The sequence below is a fragment of the Balaenoptera acutorostrata genome, chromosome 10, assembly GCF_949987535.1.
Source record: "Balaenoptera acutorostrata chromosome 10, mBalAcu1.1, whole genome shotgun sequence".
Taxonomy (NCBI): domain Eukaryota; kingdom Metazoa; phylum Chordata; class Mammalia; order Artiodactyla; family Balaenopteridae; genus Balaenoptera; species Balaenoptera acutorostrata.
Window position 1 is genome coordinate 54,245,240 of NC_080073.1, and position 27,563 is coordinate 54,272,802.

Genomic DNA, 27,563 nt, shown 5'->3' on the forward strand with positions numbered 1-27,563 from the left:
GATAGGGAATCATGACAGAAATGCGTAAGGGTAAGGGCAGTGGCTTTCTCCAGTATGTTTTTTTTTTTTTAAACATCTTTATTGGAGTATAATTGCTTTACAATGGTGTATTAGTTTCTGCTTCATAACAAAGTGAATCAGTTATACATATACATATGTTCCCATATCTCTTCCCTCTTGTGTCTCCCTGCCTATCCCACCCCTCTAGGTGGTCACAAAGCACCGAGCTGATCTCCCTGTGCTATGCGGCTGCTTCCCACTAGCTATCTATTTTACATTTGGTAGTGTATATATGTCTATGCCACTCTCTCACCCTGTCACATCTTACCCCTCCCCCTCCCCATATCCTCAAGTCCATTCTCTAGTAGGTCTGTGTCTTTATTCCCGTCTTGCCACTAGGTTCTTCATGACCTTTTTTTTTTTTCCTTAGATTCCATATATATGTGTTAGCATACTGTATTTGTTTTTCTCTTTCTGACTTACTTCACTCTGTATGACAGACTCTAACTCCATCCACCTCACTACAAATACCTCCATTTCGTTTCTTTTTATGGCTGAGTAATATTCCATTGTATATATGTGCCACATCTTCTTCATCCATTCATCTGTCGATGGACACTTAGGTTGCTTCCATGTCCTGGCTATTGTAAATAGAGCTGCAATGAACATTTTGGTACAGTACTCTTTTTGAATTATGGTTTTCTCAGGGTATATGCCCAGTAGTGGGATTACTGGGTCGTATGGTAGTTCTATTTTTAGTTTTTTAAGGATAGAAAGCCCAGAGATAAACCCACGCACATATGGTCACCTTATCTTTGATAAAGGAGGCAAGCATATACAGTGGAGAAAAGACAGCCTCTTCAATAAGTGGTGCTGGGAAAACTGGACAGGTACATGTAAAAGTATGAAATTAGAACACTCCCTGACACCATACACAAAAATAAACTCAAAATGGATTAAAGACCTAAGTGTAAGGCCAGACACTATCAAACTCTTAGAGGAAAACATAGGCAGAACACTCTATGACATAAATCACAGCAAGATCCTTTTTGACCCAGCTCCTAGAGAAATGGAAATAAAAACAAAAATAAACAAATGGGACCTAATGAAACTTAAAAGCTTTTGCACAGCAAAGGAAACGATAAACAAGACGAAAAGACAAATCTCCAGTATGTTTTGTCCACTCTGTACTATTCTGTCTCCTGGTCTAAAGAGAATGTCTGGGATTAGGTTCCTTCTCTGGAGGCACACCCTGAGATGCTTACACTAAAAAAATTATTCATGTCCCATACAATATTTAGGACATACTAATACTAAAAACAATTTGTTCTTTATCTGAAATGTAAATTTAACTGGGAGTCCTGCATTTTTCTGGCAGTCTCAGGCCCAACACCTCCAGCCCAGGGCTTATGAAAATATGGCAGAAGCCACTCTGCGTCTCCGAGTTAGTAACCCAGCCCCACCCCCTCCTGTCTGTATAATGAGACCACTGGGGAGAGGAAGGTCATCGTTGGCAGCCTTGTGGAGAGGGCATCGTGGGGAGTGAGAAGTTTCCCCTCTCTCCCCACAGAGGAGGGAAGAGTGATGTGTTTTTCTGTCTAAAGCAAGGAAGGTGTAGAGTTCTTAAGAGCACTTGTATAGATTGAGTTATTGCTCTGCAAGAAGAGGAGATTTTTATTCTCAGGTAGTTATCTGCTTGGGCAGTGGCCTTGCTGATGAGCCCCTGTACCCACTGAGCAGGGGGCACAGAGCCAGGAGGCACAGGGAGGGGGGCAGGGGAGCTGACGGCACTTCCACCATTTGGCAAAGATGAGCCCATAATAGGTAGAGGGGATGCTGCACAAGGTACCTGCACTTAGGCTGGTTTCCTGATACGCTGCCCCGGGGACCCTGGCAGCAGAGGCCATGAGGCTGGGAGCGGGGGCTCTAGTAGGGCGGAGATGGAGCTGGACCCCCACTTCAGGGAACTATGGGCTCGGGAGGAACTTCAGGGTTCTGTGAAGAACATCACCCCTGTGCTTGTAAGCACTTGGAGACCTGACACATTGTCTTGAGGTCTTGAGGGCCAGAAGGTGAAGGCCAGAGAAGCCGCCATGGCCAACAACAGGGGGTGGGTCTCTGGGGTCAGGGAAGTGATGATCTTTCTGCTCCTCCTCCTGCCTTCTCCTTCTGTTCCTCTCAACGCAAGAACCTCAGAAGAGGCGGAACCTAGGAGGGAGGGAGGTGGAACGTGTAAAGCATACCCCCTCCCCGCCACATACACGTGCTCTGTGCCTTCAGCCATCAGTCTAACGGAGGGTGGGGAGTGGAGAGCTTTGAAGTGCACACGAGATCGAAATTTAAGACTAGTTCAGACCAATTTTAACAATGAAAATTGACTAAATAGTTTGGACTCTCCCCAAGATGTTGTTAAGAGACAGAAAATGTGGATTTGATAAAGTGGGGATAAAAGCAGAGATGGGAAAAAATAGAACACTTTTATGTCTATACTCTGATGAGAAAAGGCACTCAATAAACCAATCCCATCTAGCGAAGCGGAGTCCAAGAAGTGTAGAATTTCCCTGGTGATGTGACAGCTGGGGTCCCAGACTGGCCACCCAGGGAGGGGATGTGGTCTGGCTGCCCTCACCTGCCAACAGAGTGCGGTGAGAGGGCGAGGCCGAGAGGCACCCCTGCCACTTGGAGAGGCCTCAAGAATTCTCCTTCCTGAAGATGCACAGCTGAGCCCAGCCGGCACCGGCACCAAGGGAACAGGGAAGGGAGGGGTCTCCTGAGACCACATCTCAGACTGAGATGGGGTCTAGATTTGGATTTGAAAGTATGTGAGTGACAACTGTATGAATGTGGGTGACTTTTAAAATGAGATTGCAAATGGTTTCTCATAACCCATAAAAGTTTAAGTTGGTAAACTGTACCAGTTATCATTCAAATCATCTCTCTTTGATATTGGAAAATTTCCAGTTTCTATTTAACATGGCTATGAGTATATGTGTGTATAAATACCTGCACGTAAAAATGCTGTTAGCAGGATGGATTCTGTGATTCTCTTCCAGTTCTGATTGCATTCTTATGAATTAAAGTTCCAAGGTGCAAACGCAGCCGACAGCTATGCTGGTGGTGTATGAGGCAGGGCTGGATCCAGTTCACATTTCCAAGCTTGCATTTGCTCTGAGGGGCTTAGTGAGCTAAGAACTTGCAAATGTCAGTGAAATGGGAGCCCTGACACATGGTTGCTGCTTGGAAGTGGATCTGATTAAGGAGCAGGCCCTGCTTTTCCATTGTCAATTCCAGTCCTGGCTCTCAGCACCACTTTCTTCAGCCCCAGTGCTTTACTTTTCTTGCTGCAGAAGCTGTCAGAGCCTTTTTTCCTTCTTACTAATCCATGATTTACAAGGGTGGATAATAATATTCTCATTGATCTCGCAAATCAGAGCTTGCTGTAACTAGCCCCTTCCCATCTACGATAATCACTGAAGTCACATGGGCTATCACAAGTTTGCAAAGTTTGAAGGAAAGAGCCAGTATTTTACAATCATAGTTGGATTGAGTATTGAGGTCAAAAGCAAGGTTAGCAAAATTCTCTTATCTTTTTTTCCTGCCCGGCATTGTTAGGTAGGGTGATTTTTAGGAGAGGATTGTCGTTAAATAACTTCTATCTTCTGAGCTTTGTGCCCTTGAGAAAATTATTTAACCTCTTTGCACCTTAGTTGTATCATATTTAAAGAGGATAATAATAGTATCTACCTCTTAGAGTTGTTGTGAAGATTAAGTGGCTTTTTATGGATCTGTATGTAGGTATAAACATAGGTCTAGACACGGAATCAGAAGTATAGATATAGGTAGAACCTTAGATTTATTCCTAGCACATAGAAAACTTTTTTTTTAATTAATTAATTTATTTGGCTGCGCCGGGTCTTAGTTGTGGCACGCAAGATCTTCGTTGTGGCATGCGGGATCTTCGTTGCGGCATGTGGGATATTTTAGTTGCGGCATGCAGTATCTTTAGTTGCAGCGTGCAGGATCTTTTAGTTGCAGCAATGCAGAATCTAGTTCCCTGACCAGGGATCGAACCTGGGCCCCCTGCATTGGGAGCGCAGAGTCTTAGCCACTGGGCCACCAGGGAAGTCCCGCACATAGAAAACTCTTAATAAATATTATTATCTCTGTCACTGCCACTACTATTATTATCAGTTTTCAAGATAGTAAGAGGCAGTATTGCATAGTGGAAAGAGCACACATAGGTTTTAGAGGAAATGAATTCTCAAGGCATGGCTCTGACATTTACTGCCAGGCCTTGGGCAAAGTAAAGGACCCCTCTGAGCTTCAGCTGCTGCACCATCAAGTGGGCAAAATAATGCCTTTGGTACAGAATATTCAGTGAGGATAGTGAGGAGTGAATAAGATAACGTGTAAAAGTACCGGTGTCCAGCCGTTCTCAGTGTATGTTAGCTACTTCCTCCGTTTTTAGAGGCCAGAATGACACCTAGTTTTGCATCTTTACATTCATTTCTTTGTCCTAATATGTTTCACCCTTCTCCTCTGTCATTTTGAGGAGATAAAATACATGATTTCCCTTGACTCAGTTCCACCTCATTCTCCTCTATGCAGGGATGAACATATACCAGCACCCAGTGATGGAGCTGAATGACCCACCTTGTCTTCCAGGACCAGCTGAGTCTGGCTAATTAACTTAGTGAACATACATGCCCAGGTGAACATGTGAGAGGGATCCCTTTTTCTTCTTCGAACCTTCTACTGGAGGAGAACAGTCCAGGCCATGGCCAGATCTGACCCCACGCGGTTTGAGCTTAGGGACCTTCCTGATTGTAGGCCTGGAGGGTAGGAGGCTCAATCATGGTGTCTGTTCTCTGCTAGAGGAGCCCGGGCAGGGGAAGGGGGTCGGACCATCTCATGTCTTTCCCCCGGCTACACACTGGAATCACCCAGAGAGCTTCGGAAAATCTCAATACACAGGCGGCACCCAGTGCAATCACATCAGAATTTAGAAAAGACATTTGGGTAATTTGGATGTGTGGTTAAGATCAAGAACAACCATCCTAGGCCACTCCACTAAGACCTTCACACGCAGGGTAATGCTTTTGTAATTACACTGCCCTTTAAGGGAGCTTCTAATTCTATTTAACATATGATAACTCTGCTTGCTTTTTGAGCTACCAACCTATTTTTTTAAATTCTAATAAATTTTATTGAGGTACTGGTTTACGTAGAATTAAAAAGCATCTATTTTAAGTGAACAGTTCAATGAATTTTAGCAAATATACACATACACTGAAGAGTGACAGAAGATGCTATCCCAAAATATGCCACTTCGGCATAGAATCGAGTTAAAGGCACTTGAAAAATAGCATAGACAAGAAAAACACTCTGATCTTCTTTCTTTTTCTCAAAAGCAGGAGATGAAATTCCCATGTGAAAGATGTCCTTCCTGTAGCAGAAGGAAAGTAACATTCTTATCGTCAAGGATGAGAAGTTGAGACTGAGAGACTTCTATAAAATAGACCTTGTTAACATCGTTCTTATTTTCCTCCAGCTTCCCCACATAGTTTAGTTACTTTTCCACAATTACATCTGTTGTTCAACCTGCTATAAAAACCTGTAGGTTCTGCCATTTCTTTGGGTATTTATTCCTTATGAGGGCGCCTGTGTCATGTGAAATTTATATACATTTGTGTGCTTTTCTTCTGTTAATCTGTCTCTCATGTCAGTACAATTCTCAGGGCCAGCCAAAAAACCCTGAGAGGGTAGTATTAAAAATTTGCTTCCCATATGACACTCATGTAACCACCACCACAATCAACGCACAGACCGTTTTCATCACACCAGAAGGTTGCCTTGTGCCCCTTTGCAGTCAGTCCCCTGCCCCTCCAGCCCCACCCAGGAAACCCATGTGTGATCCTGTCATCTGAGGTTACAATCAGGAGTGTATGGTGGGTACCATTTTGTGTCTGGTGTGTTTTGCTCAGCAAACTGTTTGCTGTCCATGTCGTTGTCTGTATCAATAGTTCATTTTTGTATTGCTAAGTTAGAACCCATTCTGTGAATATTTTACCACTTCTCATCCATTCACCTCTTGGTGGACATATACCAACCTAATTTTGGTGCCACTTTTTGTTGTAATTCTCTCCCCCCGTTTCCTCTCATTTCATTTTACAGTGAAAACAGGGAAGGTGATATTTCACCAGAGCTGATATTTTTCTATGAATTCCTGGGTTAGGTTCAGGCAACATACATAGTGGTAACTGGGCACATGGTCAAATTGCTCTCCTCGGTATAAAGTGGACTCACCCAGCCTCACCATCTGTTTTACTGAGCGCTCGGATCCCTTGGCTTCAGTGAACTCGGGGATGCTGATTCTGGGCTGCTATTTATTCCATTATAGTCAAGCTCAGTTATTCACTAGGAGCTTAAGTGACTCATTTCATAATCTTTCTTTGGCTACCTACACTTAACTTTTGTGTTTTATGATATCACAACAGAATGGACACGTTCAGTTATGTAGGTGATTCATAAAGCCCTTAAAATGTCTCCAAGCTGCCAATTAATTCCCCAGAGTTAGTCTTATAAGCAGACTGGTCACACAAACACACACACATTATATATATATATATGAGAAGTGCATTATACGTACGTAAACTTTTCACTTTATATTAGGAAGCATAGGCTTTGCCAATAAAGTCTCTTTTAAACATTTTTACTGGCTGCATATTTATCTTTTGAGTAGTTTGACAGTGTTGTGTAAAGTTAAATTTATACTTGCCATATGATCTGGTTATCCCCCCAAACCTATATGTGAATGATTACAGAAGTTTTATTTGTAATTGTCAAAAATTGGAAACAACCCAGATGTCCTTCAGCTGGCAAATGGGTAACAGACTATGGTATAATTGTACCATGGAGCACTGCTGGGCAAGAGATAGGAACACACCATTGAACAAGGCAACAGTGTGGATGAATCTTGAAATGTATTGTGCTAAGTGGAAGAGGCCTGACACAGGACTACGCAGTCAGCGCTCCACATCGGGGGTTCTCCCCGCAGATACGAAGGGCCGACTGTACTACACCATTGTACATAAGGGATATGAGCGTCCACAGGTTTGATATCTGCCAGGGTCCTGGGACCAATTCCCTGTGGATACCAAGTGATGACTCTATGCGATCTCATTTATATCACATTCTAAAATAGATAAAACTAGAAGATCAGAAAGCAAATTAGTAGTTGCCAGGGTTTAAGGGAGGGGAGTGTTTGAGTGTAGAGGGGAAGCATGGAGGAATGTTTGGAGGTGATGAAACCTTGGTACCTTGGTTGTGGTGATTGTTATACAATTCTAGGTATTTGTCAAAACTCACAAAACTGTATATTCCCTGGAGAAGTGAATTTTACTCTATTCAGCTTTGAAAAATAAATTTTTAAATGGTAGCCTAAATTGTTCTTCTGCCTTCAACCATATCCCAGCCATACTCTCCACCCAAGTCCTCTCCTTAATTCTATATAAGCAGAAAACTGGGACAGGGAGAGGGAGAGAGAATGGTCAAGTCCCGGGTCCCTGGCTTCGCAGGAGTGCCGCTGTGTGTTCTCTCTCTCACAGGGGCTTTATTAGGGTGATATGGACTTGGATATCTGTCTGCAGCACATGTGCTGATTTTGCTGTCCTGTGTCTTTTTGAGGAGGTGGAAAAGAGAATTAGAAATTGCAGGGTGGAGAGAGAGGGCAGGCACAGAATATGACTCTGCTTTTGATGTGACAAGGAGAGATGAGTTTACCATGAGTGCGGCTGAATTGTTCTTCTGCCACCCGTCCATGAGGAATGTCACCCAGGTAAGAATACCTTAGTAGCAAGAGGCTTTGGGTTCTGACAATATGAAAGGGACTTTGAACAGATGAGAAAAAGAAAATAATGATCCAATAGTTTCTAGCTTCTGTCACTGGCAAGGCAGTGGCAGGGTGACAGAAATGGATTAATCAGAATGAGGGACACAGATAAAGAAAAGCCAAGGGTTTAGTTTTCTATTTGTCTAGATTCCTATAAAACACTCAAGTAGAAGAGACTGTGTATGCAATGAAAATCCAGTTTTGGGGTTTTGAGGAGAAGGATTGGTCAAGGGAGGAGATGTAGAATGGCTTAACTTTCAGCATCGAGCCATTCTGACAGGCTTCAGGTAGGAACGACCCACCTTGTCTCAGCCACTCTGACCCTTATCTCTCCCACTTCCCTTCCTCCACTGTGCTCCCTTGTAGTGCCAGACAGGAAAACCCAGGGCACTGGTCAGAGGCCTGGGACACAAGACAGTTGCGTTACAAGTGCTCTTCCCTTACAATTCTATCTATGTCCACCTTTCTCTCTCTCTCTCTCTTTTGTTTTGGCTAAATTGAATATATGATTGAATTTTTAAAGCATATTGGACTTTTTAAGTGGTCAAACAATTGAAAAGTATAGAATCTGTCCAAGATCAGCAATAGGAAGGGAGATTCAACAAAGAATGGCCAAAGAGAATGACTTGGGAAAAAATCAAATAGTTTCACACTTGTGCCCGGCCAAGTTCCAAGTGTTCAGTAGGTCTGCTTTGACAGATAGTTTCACATCAAGTACCTTTAGAACACGCAGGTCACGGCAGCTGAGAAGCAGCCCTCCTTTCAACTTCCCCCTGGTTTAAGACACCTTTGTGCTCTGGGATCCAGTCCCGGATATAGAAGGTGTTTCCTAGGCCAAGGGAAGTTACAGGATCGATTCCCCCTTGGGAACATTTTGGAGGCAATGTGTCAGGGATCTAAACCAGATTTGCCTTTGACTTTTAGGACACAAGACAATACATTGATGATGTTGGTTTACCCAGCAAATCTCAATTTTGAAAGCAAGAATTGAAATGCATTGTGTGCCCACAATGATAGCCTTGGATACACCCTGGCTTATGGAATTCCCACAACCATACAAGAAAGGATTATGACAAGAAGGTGAAAGCAAAGTAAAAAGATAAAGTAACTACCCCATGCTATATAGCTAGTAATATCAGTTCTTGAATTTTTTCTTTCTTACAAACTGTGTTACTCTACAGAGTAAGAGAAGTAAAGCCTCAGGTCACCTTTATCAATCTGTTTAAAACAACAGTGACAATAATGTTTCCTTTCATTCGCTACCACCTCTGATCTGCCCGCCACCCCTTCCTTTCATCACATATCTTGGCAGAGGGAAGCTGCCGCTACCAAGGTTTTCTTCAAGGTTTGGGTACAAAAGGTCTCACCAAATGCCAAGAGTTGGGACAGTTTGCTGTTTGTTCAGTTGAGCCTCAGATAAAGTAGGTGTTTTTGCATTTAGGGAAAATACCTCCCTTCAACATCAGAATAACACTCAGCTTGCTGTGATGCTACCTGAGCATCACCTGATTGGAGCCACACAAGAATAAAGATGGAGAGAGTGGTTGGTTTGAATCTCCTGTCTGTCACTGACCCTGGGGTCGGCACTGTGCGCTCACAATTCACAGTTCACAATCCCGGCACTTGCCAGGACCCTGTACACAGGATCACTCTGTCTACAAACACCCGTGACTCCCAGCCTGAGGGCTTCCTCTGATGCCTGGACTGAGCTCAGCCTGTCCTGGGGGAGGCGAGCGTGCCTAGGATTCCATGCCATAGAGCCACCCTCTACCAGTTATGGATGGGTGTTGCCGGGTAAATAACCCAACTGCTGCATCCCTTGTATGAAACACTCTGAAAGATCTTACCCAGTCTCCCTGAGGAGCCCCAAAGGACTGCACCCCATTTGCTCACAGAAACATCCTGCTCATGAATGCATCCTATGTTCCTTTCCTTTTCTTCCCTTTCCCACTTCCCCATGCCCCTACCAATGCTTCCTGGAATCACCTCCAAACCAACTACATGCATCCAGTCTTTGTCTTGGGGTCTGCTTAGTGGGAATTCACCCTAAGACACATTCACTTGAAAGAATGGAGGAAATTACCACATCGTGAAAATTGTTTTTGGTCTCTTATGCTCTCTCTCTTTGAATCTATCATCATGTATGTTAAACATTCAAGCAAGGAGACTCTTCTCTCTAAACAAAATCTTGTTTTATTAGTTGCAAGTTACGTTTCCCTTCTGAATCCATCATTTCTGTTACTTTCTAGACACACAAGGGCATCTACATGGCCCTACAGATATTGCGCAATTTCCCCTCTGCTTTTGTTCTTAAATACCTCTTTGTGCTAATAACCTCTTTTGGTTCACCTGATCCCAGGGAACTATTTCAAATGGTTTGAAAAATTTCAAATGGGGATTGTGTGCTCTCTCCTTCCAACCATTACACCATGGCTTAATGGAGATAACAGAGTGACAGACTTGGGCTGGTTGTCCCAGAGCATTGAAAATTGCAGTAGACAGGCAGTGGTGGGTAAGGGTGGGAAATGATGTGGCGTCTTTCTAGAAAGAAAGAAATGACTTGACGTGGTTGAGTTCCACTTTCTTATGGGGGTGGCAGGCAGAGCTGTGCCTCCTGGAATAAAAAGGAAAGCAGAATACCTCCGTGGAAGCACTGTGTGTGAGTGTGTGTGTGTGTGTTATCTAGGTGTGTGATCATGGGCACACACATTTGTGACGGGTCCACTAGAGGGAGAAGCAAACTGTGATTTTTTTTTTTGAGCAAAATATCTAAACACCTGCCATGGTTACTAATAGTTTGGGGCCTATCTATCGATCTATCTATCATCTATTGTCATCCATTCATCTATCTATCTAACTATCTATCTATCTATCTATCTATCCATCTCTTTACTTATGAGGGTTCTGTGACTTTCTCTCTCCCAGGCTCCCTATTTCCTCTTTTTCCTCCTCAATAATTGAAGGGTGTGTGAAACGTGGTGAAGGAAGATAAATGCCCTGACTTCACTCTCATCTCTCCCTTCAATATCCTTCCAGAGGTCAGAGGGCAAAGGAGACCGTTCATGTAGTCCATATAGATTAGCCCTCTAGGATGGAGAACAGGGAGATGGAGGTGGAAGTGTGTCTGGAGGGGAAATGGAGGCCGTCCAGCTCAGAGACCTAAAAGGTAAGAAGGAGTTAACTTGTGAAGGGAGAAAGTTCTAGGCTAACAATACAGCATGTGTGAGGTCCTTGAGTGGGAGGCAGCACGGTGTCTTGGGAAAAAGGCTGGTGTGTCAGGAAGACAGAGAACAAGGGGAGACAAGTGATAATGGGGTAGACAGGGGCCTTTCTATGCACCTCCTTGAGGGTGAATAAAATGTGCATTATTTTGCCCTGTATCTTAAGAGGGTTTTCAGCAAGGATAGTGGGTGACATCATTTTATTTATGTTTTTAAAAAGGCACTCTGGTTGCTGGACCAAGAATGGATGAGAGGGGAGAGGAGGAAATAGGAGGAGGCCAGCTGAGAGGCCATGGAAGTTTATATCCTTTTTTTTTAATTCTATTTTTTTATTGAAGTGTAGTTGATTTACAATGTTGTGTTAGTTTCAGGTGTACAGCAAAGTGATTCAGTTATACATACATATATATCTATTTTTTTTCAGATTCTTTTCCCTTACAGGTTATTACAGGTTATTACAAAATATTGAGTATAGGTTCCTGTGCTATACAGTAGGTCCTTGTTGGTTATCTATTTTATATATAATAATGTGTATATGTTAATCCCAAACTCCTAATTTGAAGTTTATATCTTTAAACACTGCATCAGCTACCTGTAGCATTAAGGATTTGTGAGTGCTGCGGAGGGGCAGTTAGGCTAAAGCCAGGACAGAACTAATAAGAGCTGTTTCCAACAATAGGGCAGAAGTTAGGCTGGCCCCTGTGGCCTGAACGAGGGAAACAGTCCTTTCCAGCTGGAGAGACCTGTGTCAGCAAATAGTTTCACAGAAAGTCCCCAAGTGATTAAGGGGGAACACTCTGCTACAGGGAAAGAACCTGTCCAAGGTGCCTGAAAGTGATGACTCAGGGCCTTTGAACTCCTGCTACTCGGCTTCCTTCCAGGGCTTGTTTGAAGGATGCTTTTCATTTGCTCTTTCTGTTTGGCTCCCCAAGAAGAAGCAGAGTGGAGGGAAACTTCTGGGAGCCTCAAGATAAAAGTGCAGGACCCTTCATCTCACCTCCACCCTCAGCTACTGCTGCTGCTCCCTCACTGCCCCTTGAGGGACCGGTCCTGAGGAAAACCTGCAGTTCCCTGTGGGACCTCCATGCCGTCAGCTTGGCAGTCACTACCTGAGCCTCCCGGTAGTTGTCTGACAACAGAGAGAGAGACTGAGAGACCATCCTGGACCACAGCTCTTCAAGTCCTCGCTTCCCTCTCCTGCCTCTGTAGACTGAAATGGAAAGAGAGGGGTTTTTTTAATGAAGTATTGATAAAGTTATCTGCAAACACATAAAAGTAAACTTTGGCAACAGTCAGAGATGTATGGAATCCATTTTCTGACTTAAAAGTTTTATAACAGTATATTGGTCAGTTATTGCTGTGTAAGGAAGCACCTTGCAACTCAATGGCTTTAATGAAACAAGTCTTTACTGTTGTTCATGCATTTGTGAGTCAGCTGGTGCTTGGCTGATGAGGCTGGGCTAGGATTGACGGTTCTACTTTGCACTGTGGGTCTGGGGTTGTCTGGGGCAGTTTTGCTTCAGACTGCAGTGGCGGGGTGACTGTGTCCACACGAATCCCTCTTTCTCCTGAGAGCAGGGGCTGGTCAGAGTACGCTTTTCTCGTGGTGACAGCAGAGCATCCACTGGACAGGTCCCTGCTCATGTCACATCAAGGCAAAGTACTGGCCAAACCCAAAGTCAACAGGTGAGGAAATTTACTCTGCCGGTGGAGGGAGGGGTAGATGTAAAGTCAGTGGAGTATCACTGAGAGTTTGATTAGAGAAGCAGAACTACTGTGAGTGACATAGAATAGGGGATTTGGTGTAGGGTCTGAGGCTTATGCAGTTGTGGGAGCTGGTTAAGAAGTCAACGTAAAGCTGTTGCCTCCATACCTGACATTGAGCCTGAGGTAGTCAGGGCCAGCATCTGGAAGGGAAAGTCAAACAGACTGCAGGTCAGAGCAAGGACCACCTGGAACCCACATCAGCCTCTGTCTCCAAGCGTGAAGACACAGTGTCTTGTAGGGAGGCTGGTGCCCTTGCTGGTGTGTGTGTGGCCGGCTGCACACATCGTTGGCTCAGGAGCTGCAGAAGGTGAAGGAGGATTTCCAGCAGGAACTGGAGGACCTGTGGGCTGGCTGTCCTCCGTGCCAACAAGGGGAGCATGCAGGGCGGTGACAACGTATGGGGGCTGCAGCAGTGCCAGGCCTGACACACACCTCCAGAACATAGACAGTGGCTGCTGCTTTACTTCCCTTTTCCAAAACTCACATAAATTTTTCTAGTGGCCAACTTAATCCAGGACCAGACAGAAGAAAATTTTGGGAAATGGAGTTCCAACTTAGTCAAGCTGACAAAGCAAAGTGGCCACATACGGAAAAGGGTGTGAATTCAGGAAGAGATAAAATATTGGGGCCAGTGATGCAAATGACCACATATAATAACTGTAGGGGGCTTCCCTGGTGGCGCAGTGGTTGAGAATCTGCCTGCCAATGCAGGGGACACGGGTTCGAGCCCTGGTGTGGGAGGATCCCACATGCCACGGAGCAACTGGGCCCGTGAGCCACAACTACTGAGCCTGCGCGTCTGGAGCCTGTGCTCCGCAACAAGAGAGGCCGCGATAGCGAGAGGCCCGCGCACCGCGATGAAGAGTGGCCCCCACTTGCCACAGCTAGAGAAAGCCCTCGCGCAGAAACGAAGACCCAACACAGCCTTAAATAAATAAATAAAATTAAAAGTATGTGTCACATTTAAAAAAAAAAAAAAAGGAAATCCCAGGAAACTGTGTGAAAAAAAGAACCAACTTTGTGTTTAAAAAAAATAAAAAATAACTGTAGGGAACTGACTCAGTACAGGAGAGGACTAATTACCTGCCAGTGTCCATTCTTGCTTATTGAAACCGAAGATTTCAGTGCCCTTCATCGACTTTATAAATTGTGCTTCTCTCTTCTGTGGAGAATGCAATAAACGTGGATGATGGTGGGGCTGTTGGACGCAAGAGGGCAAGTTAGGTGGTAAAAGAGTATAAGGGGCCGGCCCCTGAGCGGAAGGTTACAGCACTGTTGCCAGTTCATACGATGCCTGCTGACTATGCCATATCCTTGCTGCAAGTAAAGAGGAAATAAGGGCCACCCCATTTAGGTTTATCCTTGGTAAGGGTTACACAGAAGCAGCTGGGGTTATAGAGGCAGGAAAATGTCAAATAACCAAGAAACAGTTCAGGCACTGAGGAAAGAGACTAGATTAGGGGTCTGGAGACTGGGGTCCTACTTCTGAGGGGCCACAACTAGTTGTAAAACTCTGAGTAGGTTAAGGTATTGCACCTGTTTCCTCATCTGTAAGTGGAAGTGTTGGACCAGAAGCTCTCTGGCTGCCTTCTGCATATTATGAGCCAAATAAGACCTTAGTCCACTCCTGTGATTCCCACTCTCCTACATGCTGCCGCTTCTCTGTTGGTGTCCATTTGCAGCTGTGCTTAGACATTGGGGGAGGGGCAGAGATACCCAAATTAGGTACCCAAGTCCTGGATTCTCTTGATAGAAAACCTGTTATCACTTTGCTTAGTACAATTTGCCTTGTTTGTGTCTTAGTTTCTCCACCCTCTTTTTCAAAGAGGTATTGATACAGGAACACGTGAACTGCACTCTGCTCCTTGGAATAAATCAATTGTTCAAAAAAAAGGGATTGTGCTAATTCTTTCTTCCTGCATCAGAGAGAACAAATGAAGTGAGGGGGAGGGAAGAAGGATGGTTATATGGTGCTAGGGGTGGTAAGGATTGGGGGTGGCATGTTGGAGGGAAAATGAGAGAAAATAAATCCTTGCAAAACATAACAACAAGCCCAACTTGTTTTTGGTGTTGGAGCACAGAGTGGTACACATGTGACAGTGTGTATCTCTCCAGCTGGACTTTTTTTTTTAAATTGAAAGTTTTAAGATCAGGGAATGCATGTATAGCCCTGCTCTAAGTTAGGAATGGAGAGCTGTAGAATCCAGGATTGCCTAAGTAACTCCTGCTTTGAAGGCTTGCCATGGTGTGTGAATAAAAAGAGCAGTGTTGTCTGTGTATTGAACAACGAGCAGAACTATCCCCAAACAGCCCTGGGAGTTACCCTGGGTCACCTGGGCAGCAGGACTGCCTTTCTCCCCGTGGAAGAAGCTACATCTAAAATGAGCTTCCTAAGTTGGGGGGGGGTGGTGGGATGAATTGGGAGATTGGGATTGACATATATACGCTATCGATACCATGTATAAAATTAGATAACTAATGAGAAGCTACTGTGTAGCACAGGGAACTCTAGTCAATGCTCTGTGATGACCTAAATGGGAAGGAAATCCAAAAAAAGAGGGGATATATGTATACACAAAGCTGATTCACTTTGCTGTACAGCAGAAACTAACACAACATTGTAAAGCAGCTATACCCCAATAAAAAATAAAAATAAAAGAAAGAAAAAAAATTAGAAAAAAATAAAATCAGCTTCCTATAGGACCAGAATCTTCCATCATCTCAAGAGCCAAATTTTCCAAAGAATCAGAGCAGCTGGCTTTCTCAGACAACTGCTATAAACAGCTGGCATCCCAAATCCGGGCTGCTTGGCAATAAGCATTCTTTATCCTCCCTCCCCCACCCCAACTCCAGCAATGTGAAAATGGGGGGCCAAAAAGAGGAAAGGGCTCCCTCCTCTGGAACAAAGCCCACATTGTGTCCAGCCACTGTCACGGCTGTATTCATTTAGGTCATCCAGAAAGTGTAAGACCCAGTTACAAGTGCTAGAAATTTGTTGGGGATAATGCCCGTGAAAGATAAGCAGGGAGGAACCAGTGCGGGAAGACTTCAGACCACAGTGTGGATCGGACACCTGTGTGAAGAGAGGAGGAAGGCAGGCAGATTTGGGAGGAAGAACCTCAGGCAGGTGTACTGTACTCGCTCGTGGATAAACCTCTTAATACAGGTATGCAGAAAGGAAGCCCCGGGAGGTTCTCACAGGATGAAATGGGATTAGCTTTGTAGTTCTATAATCGTCTTCACAGAAGATGCTGTTTCAGTCTCATTGGTGATTCCAGCTGCTCTGAGAGCCATCCTCTTTCAACGGGAGTCTGTTGCTGTCTTACAAACGCAACACATGTTCATTTGTCTTTGGTTTATATGCTTGAGGAATAATCTTTAGTTTATCATACTTATAATTTCTTTTTTTAATATAAATTTATTTTGTTTATTTATTTTTGGCTGTGTTGGGTCTTCGTTGCTGCACGGGTTTTCTCTAGCTGCATCAAGCGGGGGCTGCTCTTCGTTGCGGTGTGCGGACTTCTCACTGCGGTGGCTTCTCTTGTTGCAGAGCACGGGCTCTAGGCGCATGGGCTTCAGTAGTTGTGGCACGCAGACTCAGTAGTTGTGGCTCGAGGGCTCTAGAGTGCAGGTTCAGTAGTTGTGGCGCACGGGCTTAGTTGCTCTGTGGCATGTGGGATCTTCCCGGATCAGGGCTCGAACCCTTGTCCCCTGCATTGGCAGGCGGATTCTTAACCACTGCGCCACCAGGGAAGCCCGCGTATTTATAATTTCTGAGTGGTGGTGGTAGGCTGATCCTTAAAGGGGCATCTTGCTTTAGAAATACTGTAAATTCCTTTACAGTTTGGTCCAAATTAAGCCCTTAATATACTACAGGTTTGAAATTGCATTGCTCAAATGCATGAATGAGGTGACCTGTAATGGTCACTTCTTTGAAAGCCACGTGAAGAAATTCCTTTCGATCCAGCAATTTCATTCATAGGAAGGTACTCCAGGGAATCCCTCACATGTGCACAAGGAGACTGCTCCTGGCATTCCCTGATGCAGCTCTGGGATAGTTTTGGTCAGCCCAACAGGGAAGGCCAGCACTAAGACTGCCCACAGAGGAATACCCCACTGGGCAAAAATGGCCAGGCCCTGTAACTTTTTTTTTGTGTGCATGTTTATTGGAGTATAAATTGCTTTACATTGTTGTGTTAGTTTCTGCTGTATAACAAAGTGAATCAGCTATACGTATACTTATATCCCCATATCCCCTCCCTCTTGTGTCTCCTTCCCACCCTCCCTATCCCACCTCTCGAGGTGGTCACAAAGCACCGAGCTGATCTCCCTATGCTATGTGGCTGCTTCCCACTATCTATCTATTTTACATTTGGTAATATATATAAGTTCAGGCCACTCTCACTTCGTCCCAGCTTACCCTTCCCTCAAGTCCATTCTCTACGTCTGCATCTTTATTCCTGTCCTGCCCCTAGGTTCTTCAGAACCATTTTTTTTTTTTTAGATTCCATATATATGTGTTAGCATACGGTATTTGTTTTTCTCTTTCTGTCTTACTTCACTCTGTATGACAGACTCTAGGTCCATCCACCTCACTACAAATAACTCAATTTCATTTCTTTTTATGGCTGAGTACTATTCCATTGTATATATGTGCCACATCTTCTTTATGCATTCATCTGTCAATGGACACTTCAGTTGCTTCCATGTCCTGGCTGTTGTAAATAGAGCTGCAGTGAACATTGTGGTACATGACTCTTTTTGAATTATGGTTTTCTCTGGGTATATTCCCAGTAGTGGGATTGCTGGATCATATGGTAGTTCTATTTTTAGTTTTTTAAGGAACCTCCATACTGTTCTCCATACTGGCTGTATCAATTTACATTTCCACCAACAGTGTAGCAGGGTTCCCTTTTCTCTACACCCTCTCCAGCATTTATTGTTTCTAGATTTTTTGATGATGGCCATTCTGACTGGTGTGAGGTGATACCTCATTGTAGTTTTCTAATGTATCTGTGGGAAGGAAGGTGATCTCCGTGTCTTACTCTTCCGCCATCTTCTGTGCTCTCCTCATTGTAGTTTTGATTTGCATTTCTCTAATGATTAGTGATGTTGAGCATCCTTTCATGTGTTTGTTGGCAATCTGTATATCTTTGGAGAAATGTCTATTTAGGTCTTCTGCCCATTTTTGGATTGGGTTGTTTGTTTTCTAGATATTGAGCTGCATGAGCTTCTTGTATATTTTGGAGATTAATCCTTTGTCAGTTGCTTTGTTTACAAATGTGTTCTCCCATTCTGAGGGTTGTCTTTTCGTCTTGTTTATGGTTTCCTTTGCTGGGCAAAAGCTTTGAACTTTCATTAGGTCCCATTTGTTTATTTTTGTTTTTATTTCCATTTCTCTAGGAGGTGGGTCAAAAAGGATCTTGCTGTGGTTTATGTCATAGAGTGTTCTGCCTATGTTTTCCTCTGAGAGTTTGATAGTGTGTGGCCTTACATTTAGGTCTTTAATCCATTTTGAGTTTATTTTTGTATATGGTGTTAGAGAGTGTTCTAATTTCATTCTTTTATATGTAGCTGTCCAGTTTTCCCAGCACCACTTATTGAAGAGGCAGTCTTTTCTCCATTGTATATTCTTGCCAACTTTACCAAAGATAAGGTGACTGTATGTGCGTGGGTTTATCTGTGGGCTTTTTATCCTGTTCCATTGATCTATATTTCTGTTTTTGTGCCAGTACCATACTGTCCTGATTACTGTAGCTTTGTAGTATAGTTTGAAGTCAGGGAGCCTGATTCCTCCAGCTCCGTTTTTCTTTCTCAAGATTGCGTTGGCTACTCGGAGTCTTTTGTGTTTCCATACAAATTGTGAAATTTTTTGTTCTAGTTCTGTGAAAAATGCCATTGTTAGGGATTACACTGAATCTGTAGTTTGCTTTGGGTAGTATAGTCATTTTCACAATGTTGATTCTTCCAGTCGAAGAACATGGTATATCTCTCCATCTGTTTGTATCATCTTTAATTTCTTGCATCAGTGTCTTATAGTTTTCTGCATACAGGTCTTTTGTCTCCTTAGGTAGGTTCATTCCTAGGTATTTTATTCTTTTTGTTGCAATAGTAAATGAGAGTGCTTCCTTAATGTCTCTTTCAGATTTTTCATCATTAGTGTATAGGAATGCAAGAGATTTCTGTACATTAATTTTGTATCCTGCAATTTTACCAAATTCATTGATTAGCTCTAGCAGTTTTCTGGTGGCATTTTTAGGATTCTCTATGTATAGTATCATGTCGTCTGCAAACGGTGACAGTTTTACTTCTTCTTTTCCGATTTGGATTCCTTTATTTCTTTTTCTTCTCTGATTGCTGTGGCTAAAACATCCAAAAATATGTTGAATAATGGTGGTGAGAGTAGGCCCCTGTAACTTGTATGATGCTCAGCCATTGGGGAGCTTCCGGAGGAGAGCTGGCCTTCCTGTAGATTCCAGAGGCCCTAAAAGAGGAGGCTGTCTGTTCACTGTGCTCCTCATGGCAGATGTCTCTTGAATGAAGTCTTAGAGGTGCCCCTCCCTGGCTGCCTCCCTGGCCCTGGCATGCCTTTCAATTAGGATAATGAAAGATGAAATGTACTATGAATAATCTGTATTGCTGACTTGCCCTTGTGAGTTTTTCATTTCCTCAATCAAATCTATTCCTTAATCTTCATTATGTGACTTTGTAGAATTGGTTCTGAAATTTAGAGCATACATGGGGTGGAGGTGGGAGACCCACCCGCCTATCATGATGCAATTAACCCAAGTAAGGACGCTACTGGTCTTCATTTCCCTGCCATCCAGAAGGCACTGCAGTGATTCTGTGGCTGTAGGGGAAGCAGTGCAGTGCATGGTTGTGTCTACAACACCAGTGGCTAGCTGGGCCTCTTGGGCTTTAAAATTGCTCTGACAGCTCATAGAAGGTGTTCCTCAATACACGTTAATTGAACTGAATAACAGGCTTGTGTTTTTAGCAGTCACAAAGATGGTCACCTTAAGTGAATGACATCTTTTAAAGTACAATTTGCCCAGAATCTATAAGAGTGATACAGTGGGTGAGTTTCCATCGTATCTATATTTAGGTAGGCAGCATTGCTCATGCTTTCCAAAGACAGAGATGACCTTTAAAAGGAATTTCAGAAGGAAAGATGTGCAGAGTGCTATGGAATCCTGCTTCTAGAAGTCTTAAGCAGGCTATATAGCATCAAGTACAACCCTCCATCTGTCCCCCAGACTGATGCTTGAGCCCTGCTGTAGGTGTTTGACAATGTCATTCCCTGTCATATCCTTCTAATGCTCCTGTGCACTTCAGGGGCTAGAAGTCTATGAACTATATTTCCCAGGCTCTCTTGTTTCCAGCCCTGTGGATATCCTGTGGATATCATTTACCATTTACACTCTGTCAACGAGAAGCACTTATACTAAAGTGGAGTAGAGGTGAAAAGCCGCTTTCTCTTCTTCTAGAGTGGCAGCAGATGGTTATGTGGGCTTTGCCTATATGCAATTGGATTTTGCAGTGGTCTCTGAGTTTTCCTGATATTCACCTGATTCAGGGCTACAGACTAGCTGGGACGTTAGCTGAGAGGTTCTCTGTGTTACCCACCCCTGTGTGATTGCCGCATTTGTCCATCTTGTGAGACTAGAATTGTAGAAGTGAAGCTGAAAGCTAATGCCTGTGTCCTGCCTTCAACTTCTCCAGCCCTTCCAACAGTTTTGTGATCACTAAATTATCTGTATTGAACCCCATTTCCTTTGAAATGCTTCAACTGGTTTTAGTTCTCCTGAATGATAGAAACTAGTCCATGATATCGTCTCCTGGGAGCTCTCCATATTTATGTTGGCCATCTTCAGATGTTTCATGGAATTCTCTAAACCATAAGTTACCATTTAGTTCTGGGGCAGCCATGACATTTCTTTCTTATATCAAGCCCAACGCTGCCTACATGTAATTCTCCTTCAGTGTAGTTCTATCACTTGTGAGCATTCAGAATTACTGCGATCCTTTTTCCACATGGCAGTCATTCAAATACTTGAAATAACTTTTTATTTCCTTCTACCTGTGAACCACCTGCCTACTATTTTCTCCTCCAGGCAGAATGACCTTAGTTTCTCTGTGATTTCCTTATGTCTACAGCTTTCTAAGAAAGCCGTTCAGTCGTTCCCTACACATTTTGGCCAATGATTGATGCTTTCGGGTGGAAACAAAGTCAAGGATGAAGTGACCCATGAAAAAATTTAATTAAAAAGATAGATCAGGGAAAAACAAGTATAATGAAGACGTAGTGAAAGGGTAATATCTATAATATATAAAGAGTTCTTACAAATTGGCAATAAAAAAATAACTAGAATAAAATCCCCAATATATGCAAAAATATATTAGTAAAAGAGATAACATAAATGGCTGCCAAATATAAAATATATTTTCAAATTCAACTAGTAGTCAGGGAAATAAAAATAAAAGTAACACTGAAATATCCTTTCATACCTATCAGACAGAAAAAAAGTGATAATAACAATTTATAGTGGGAATATGGGTAAAATTTTCTACCCATGTTTTTATGGTGCAAAAATAGAGTATTAACACATTTTCTGAACATGCATTCTGGTAATACCTATTACAATCAAAATTACATAACCCTCTGACCCTGAAAATTCATTTCTGGGAATTTACCCCTAGATATACAATACATATTGATATTACAGACCTTACACCAGTCACAAAAATTAACTCAAAATGAATCATTAATCTAAATGTAAAATGTAAAGTGATATCACCTTTAGAAATTAACATAGGAGAAAATCTAAGTGATCTTGGGTTTGGTGGTTAGTTCTTAGATACAACACCTAAAGCATGATCCATGAACGAAAAAATATTGATAAGTAAATTAAAATTTCAGCTCTCTGAAAGACACTGTTAAGAGAATGAAAAGACAAGCCACAGATTTGGGAGAAAATATTTGCAAAATATATACCTGATAAAGGACTTGTATCCAAACACGTACCTGATAAAGGATATACAAATAACTCTTAAAACAATAAGGAATAAACGACCTAGTTAAAAAAATAGGCAAAAGTATCTGAACAGGCACCTCACCAAAGAAGATTTACAGATAGCATACGTAAAGATGCTCAACATCGTATGTCATTTGGGAATTGCAAATTAAAGCAACAGTGAGATACTACTACACACCTATTAGAATGGCAAAAATCCAGAACACTGACAACACCAAATGTTGGCGAGGATGTAGAGCAACAGAAACTCTAATTCATTGTTGTTGGGAATGCAAAATAGTACAGCCACAGCGGAAGACAGTTTGGCAGTTTCTTACAAAGTTAAACATAGTCTTACCATATGTTTCAGCAATTCCACTCCTTGATACTCACCCAAATGAACTGAAAATATGTCCACAGAAAAACTTGCTCATAAATGTTATATTATAATAAAATATATTATTATTTATTAATGTTTATTAATAATTACCAAAAACTGGAAGCAAATAAGATGTCCCTCCATAGGTGAATAGATAAACAAACTGATACATCCACACAATGGAATATTATTCAGTGATAAAAATAAATGAGTTATTATGCCATGAAAAACGTCAGCATTAAGGAGGAAACGTAAATGCATATTGCTAAGTAAAAGAAACCAGTCTGAAAAAGCTAGATTTCATGATTCCAACTATATGATATCCTGGGAAAAGCTGAACTACAGAGACAGTAAAATGGTCAATGGTTGTCAGGGATTTGAGGGGAAGGGGGAAGGGATGAGTAGGTGGGGGTCAGGAGTTTTTAGGGCAGTGAAACTATTCTGTATGATACTTTGATGGCAGATGCATGTCATTTTACATTTGTCAGAATCCATAGAATTGACCACACAAAGAGTAAACTCTAATGTAAACTGTGGACTTTAGTTAATAATCATGTATCAATATTCGTTAATGAATTTTAACAAATGTACTACACTAATGCAAGATGTTAATAAGGGAAAACCATGCATGCAGGGGAGTGAGGTATGTGGGAACTCTGTGTTCCCTGCTCAATTTTTCTGTAAACCTAACTTTTCTAAAAAAGAAAAAAGCGGCAGTGTGTTGCCCATGACTCAGCAGACACAGAGGACCTCCGAGGGACCAACGGGCCTCGTTGTTGCTCAGCAGGCCTACAGGTGTGTGGAGGTACTCAGAAAGCTTGGAACAAAAAGGAAGCTCGAACCGGAGAGAAGATGGCGGAAGAGTAAGACGCGGAGATCACATTCCTTCCCACAGATACAGTAGAAATACACCTACACGTGGAACTGCTCCTACAGAACACCCACTGAACGCTGGCAGAAAACGTCCGACCTCCAAAAAGGCAAGAAACTCCCCCCGTACTTGGGTAGGGCAAAAGAAAAAAGAAATAACAGAGACAAAAGAATAGGGACGGCACCTGCACCAGTGGGAGGGAGCCGTGAAGGAGGAAAGGTTTCCACGCACTAGGAGCCCCTTCGCGGGCGGAGACTGCGGGGGGCGGAGGGGGGAAGCTTCAGAGCCACGGAGGAGAGCGCAGCCACAGAGGTGCGGAGGGCAAAGCGGAGAGGTTCCCGCACAGAGGCTCGGCGCCGAGCAGCACTCACCAGCCCGAGAGGCTTGTCTGCTTAGCCGCCGGGGCGGGCGGGGCTGGGAGCTGAGGCTCGGGCTTCGGTCGGATCGCAGGGAGAGGACTGGGGCTGGCAGCGTGAACACAGCCTGAAGGGGTTAGCGCACCACAGCTAGCCGGGAGGGAGTCCGGGGAAAAAGTCTGCAGCTGCCGAAGAGGCAAGAGACTTTTTCTTGCCTCTTTGTTTCGCGGCGGGCAAGGAGAGGGGATTCAGAGCGCCGCCTAAACGAACTCCAGAGAAGGGCGCGAGCCGCGGCTATCAGCGCGGATCCCACAGCAACAGGGGCGCAGAGGGAAAATCGGAGAGACTCCCGCACAGAGGCTCGGCGCCGAGCGGCGCTCACCAGCCCGAGAGGCTTGTCTGCTCCCCCGCCGGGGCGGGCAGGGCTGGGAGCTGAGGCTCGGGCTGCGGTCGGATCGCAGGGAGAGGACTGGGGCTGGCGGCGTGAACACAGCCTGAAGGGGTTGGCGCACCACAGCTAGCTGGGAGGGAGACCGGGAAAAGGTCTGCAGCTGCCGAAGAGGCAAGAGACTTTTTCTTGCCTCTTTGTTTCGCTGCGCGCAAGGAGAGGGGATTCAGAGCGCCGCCTAAACGAACTCCAGAGAAGGGCGCAAGCCACGGCGATCAGCGCGGACCCCAGAGACGGGCGTGAGACGCTGGGGCTGCTGCTGCCGCCTCCAAAAAGCCTGTGTGTGAGCACAGGTCACTCTCCACACCTCCCGTCCCGGGAGCCTGTGCAGCCCGCCACTGCCAGGGTCCCGGGATCCGGGGACAACATCCCCGGGAGAACGCACTGCGCGCCTCGAGCTGGTGCAACGTCACGCCGGCCTCGGCCGCCGCAGGCTCGCCTCGCCTCCTCCGTACCGCTCCCTCCCCGCGGCCTGGGTGAGCCAGAGACCCCGAAGCAGCTGCTCCTTTAACCCCGTCCTGTCTGGGCGGGGAACAGACGCCCTCAGGCGACCTACACGCAGAGGCGGGTCCAAATCCAAAGCTGAACCCCAGGAGCTGTGCGAACAGGGAAGAGAAGGGGAAATCTCTCCCAGCAGCCTCAGAAGCAGCGGATTAAAACTCCACAAACAACTTGATGTACCTGCATCTGTTGAATACCTGAATAGACAACGAATCAGCCCAAATGCAGGAGGTGGACTCTGGGAGCAGGAGATATTAATTTTTCCCCTTTTCCTTTTTTTTGTGAGTGTATATGTATATGCTTCTGGGTGAGATTTTGTCTGTATAGCTTTGCTTTACAATAGCTTTATTTTACTTCACTATATTATAGCCTCTTTCTTTCTTTCTTTCTATTTTTTCTCCCTTTTACTCTGAGCCGTGTGGACGAAAGGCTCTTGGTGCTCCAGCCAGGCATCAGGGCCGTGCCTCTGAGGTGGGAGAGCCAACTTCAGAACACTGGTCCACAAGAGACCTCCCAGCTCCACGTAATACCAAACGGCAAAAATCTCCCAGAGATCTCCATCTCAACATCAAGACCCAGCTTCACTCAACGACCAGCAAGCTACAGTGCTGGACATCCTATGCCAAACAACTAGCTAGACAGGAACACAACCCCATCCATTGGCAGAGAGGCTGCCTAAAATCATAATAAGGCCACAGACACACCAAAATACACCACCAGACGTGGACGTGCCCACCAGAAAGACAAGATCTAGCCTCATCCACCAGAACTCAGGCACTAGTTCCCTCCACCAGGAAGCCTACACAACCCACTGAACCAACCTTAGCCGCTGGGGACAGATACCAAAAACAACGGGAACTACGAACCTGCAGCCTGTGAAAAGGAGACCCCAAACACAGTAAGATAGGCAAAATGAGACGACAGAAAAACACACAGCAGATGAAGGAGCAGGCTCAAAACACACTGGACTTAACAAATGAAGAGGAAATAGGTAGTCTACCTGAAAAAGAATTCAGAAGAATGATAGTAAGGATGATCCAAAATCTTGGAAATAGAATAGACAAAATGCAAGAAACATTTAACAAGGATGTAGAAAAACTAAAGAGGAACCAAGCAATGATGAAAAACACAATAAATGAAATTAAAAATACTCTAGATGGGATCAATAGTAGAATAACTGAGGCAGAAGAAAGGATAAGTGACCTGGAAGATAAAATGGTGGAAATAACTACTACAGAGCAGGATAAAGAAAAAAGAATGAAAAGAACTGAGGACAGTCTCAGGGACCTCTGGGACAACATTAAACGTGCCAACATTCGAATTATAGGGGTACCAGAAGAAGAAGAGAAAAAGAAAGGGACTGAGAAAATTTTTGAAGAGATTATAGTTGAAAACTTCCCTAATATGGGAAAGGAAATAGTTAATCAAGTCCTGGAAGCACAGAGAGTCCCATACAGGATAAACCCAAGGAGGAACACGCCAAGACACATATTAATCAAACTGTCAAAAATTAAATATAAGGAAAACATATTAAAGGCAGCAAGGGAAAAAAAACAAATAACACACAAGGGAATCCCCATAAGGTTAACATCTGATCTCTCAGCAGAAACTCTGCAAGCCAGAAGGGAGTGGCAGGATATACTTAAAGTCATGAAGGAGAAAAACCTACAACCAAGATTACTCTACCCAGCAAGGATCTCATTCAGATTCGATGGAGAAATTAAAACCTTTACAGACAAGCAAAAGCTGAGAGAGTTCAGCACCACCAAACCAGCTTTACAACAAATGCTAAAGGAAATTCTCTAGGCAAGAAACACAAGAGAAGGAAAACACCTACAATAACAAACCCAATACATTTAAGAAAATGGGAATAGGAACATACATATCGATAATTACCTTGAATGTAAATGGATTAAATGCTCCCACCAAAAGACACAGGCTGGCTGAATGGATACAAAAACAAGACCCATATATATGCTGTCTACAAGAGACCCACTTCAGACCTAGGGACACATACAGACTGAAAGTGAGGGGATGGAAAAAGATATTCCATGCAAATGGAAATCAAAAGAAAGCTGGAGTAGCAATTCTCATATCAGACAAAATAGACTTTAAAATAAAGACTATTACAAGAGACAAAGAAGGACACTATATAATGATCAAGGGATCGATCCAAGAGGAAGGTATAACAATTGTAAATATTTATGCACCCAACATAGGAGCACCTCAATACATAAGGCAAATACTAACAGCCATGAAAGGGGAAATTGACAGCAACACAATCATAGTAGGGGACTTTAACACCCCACTTTCACCAATGGACAGATCATCCAAAATGAAAATAAATAAGGAAACACAAGCTTTAAATGATACATTAAACAATATGGACTTAATTGATATTTATAGGACATTCCACCCAAAAACAACAGAATACACATTTTTCTCAAGTGCTCATGGAACATTCTCCAGGATAGATCATATCTTGGGTCACAAATCAAGCCTTGGTAAATTTAAGAAAATTGAAATCGTATCAAGTATCTTTTCCGACCACAACGCTATGAGACTAGATATCAATTACAGGAAAAGAGCTGTAAAAAATACAAACACATGGAGGCTACACAATACATTACTTAATAACGAAGTGATTACTGAAGAAATCAAAGGGGAAATCAAAAAATACCTAGAAACAAATGACAACGGAGACACGACGACCCAAAACCTATGGGACACAGCAAAAGCAGTGCTAAGAGGGAAGTTTATAGCAATACAAGCCTACCTCAAGAAACAGGAAACATCTCGAATAAACAACCTAACCTTGCACCTAAAGCAATTAGAGAAAGAAGAACAAAAAAACCCCAAAGCCAGCAGAAGGAAAGAAATTATAAAGATCAGGTCAGAAATAAATGAAAAAGAAATGAAGGAAACAATAGCAAAAATCAATGAAACTAAAAGCTGGTTCTTTGAGAAGATACACAAAATTGATAAACCATTAGCCAGACTCATCAAGAGAAAAAGGGAGAAGACTCAGATCAATAGAATTAGAAATGAAAAAGGAGAAGTAACCACTGACACTGCAGAAATACAAAAGATCATGAGAGATTACTACAAGCAACTA

At 43.5% G+C, this 27,563-nt stretch overlaps 1 pseudogene; it reads right to left on the reverse strand.

Annotated features, from left to right (window-relative positions):
- Positions 1-12,543: 12,543 nt before the first annotated feature.
- Positions 12,544-16,855, reverse strand: LOC114239051 (UPF0538 protein C2orf76-like; annotated as a pseudogene).
- Between the last annotated feature and the right edge of the window lie 10,708 nt (positions 16,856-27,563).